This window comes from Cebus imitator, unplaced genomic scaffold (genome assembly GCF_001604975.1).
Source record: "Cebus imitator isolate Cc_AM_T3 unplaced genomic scaffold, Cebus_imitator-1.0 Scaffold189, whole genome shotgun sequence".
Taxonomy (NCBI): domain Eukaryota; kingdom Metazoa; phylum Chordata; class Mammalia; order Primates; family Cebidae; genus Cebus; species Cebus imitator.
The window spans coordinates 225,042-226,688 of NW_016107504.1; positions in this window are offsets into that span (position 1 = coordinate 225,042).

Below are 1,647 nucleotides of genomic sequence, written 5' to 3' on the forward strand. Positions count from 1 at the left end.
TTTACTTGACTACAGAGCCTAGCAAGTGGCCCCCACCTGACCTCAAACATTGGTCAGCAGCCACGCCAAACTAGACAGCCCAAAAGCAAGCCCTGTCTACCCACAGACTCTATCAGCTGGCTCATCTGAAAACTTAGACTAGCCTGACTAGTGAAGGTCTTTCCTTGCCAATGAAAACTTTTAAAGACTGGAAGAAGTGACTGTTTCCAAAAATGCACAGACACAAATGTAAGGATAAAAGGATCATAAAGAATCAGGTAGATATGACACCATCAAGAGAAACAAATAAATCTTTAATAACCGACACTAAAGAAATGTAGTTCTATGACCTGATTTAGAATAATCATCTTAGAGAAATTCAGTGCAAGAAGATATAGACAAACAACTAAACAAAATTAAGATATAAATACGCAGATGAAATGAAAAGCTCAAAAAGAGACAAATCATATCAAAACCAAATAATTCAAATACTGCCATTTCATTTTATTGATTTTTTTTCTCTGGCTGTACATTTACACATTACTTTTCCACTCATTTGGGTAAATACCAAGGAGCACTACTGTTGGATCACATGATATGAGTACATTTAGCTTTGTAAGAAACTGCCAACTGTCTTCCAAAATGGCTTTCCCAATTTGCATTTACCAGCAAGGAATGGGAGTTCCTATTGCTTTACATTCTCATCAGCTTTTGGTGTTTTCAGTGTTTTGAATTTTGGCCATTATAATAAGAGCGTAGTGATAACTCACTGTTGTTTTACTTTGCAATTCCCTAATGACATGGTGATGTTGAGCATCTTTTCATATGCTTATTTTCCATCTGTATATCTTCTTTGGTGAGGTATCTGTTTAGGTCTTTTGCCGATTTTTTAATCAGCTTGCTCATTTTCTTATTGTTGAGTTTTAAGGGTTGGTTATTTTGGAGAACAGTCTTTTCTCACACGTCTTTTGCAAACATATTTTCCCAGTCTGTTCTGAAATTTGTCTTCTTATTCTCTTGACAGTGTCATTCACAAAGCAGATTTTTTTAAATTTTAATGAAGTCCAGATCAATTATTTCTTTCATAGATTGTACCTTTAGTATCTATATAGTAATTTCCACACCGCAGTCACTTTTATTTTCTCCTGTTATCTTCTAGGAATTGTAAAGTTTTGTGATTTACATTTAGGTCTTCATGCATTTTGAGTTAACTTTTGTGAAAGGTATAAGGTTTCAATCTAAATGCTATTTTTTTTTTTTTTTTTTATTTAGTTTTCTAGTTATTGTAGCATCGGTTGTTCTCTTAATTGTATTGCCTTTGCTTCTCTGTCAAAGTTCAGTTGATTACATTTATGTGGGTCTATTTCTGGGCTGTCTACTTTGTTCTGTTGATCTATTTATTCTTTTACCAATACCACACTGCTTTGATTACTGTAGCTTTATAGTGAGTCTTGGAGTCAGGTAGTAGTCCTTTCACTTTGTTGTCTCCTTCAATACTGTATTGGTTATTCAGAGGCCTTTTGCTTCTCCATATAAACTTTAGAGTCAGTTTATCGATAGCCACACAATTATTTACTGGGATTTTTATTTAGGATCTCTTGTGTTTTTTAATCTCAAACATGGTAATTTTCATCTCTAGCACTACAAGATACTTTTTTTTTTTTTTTT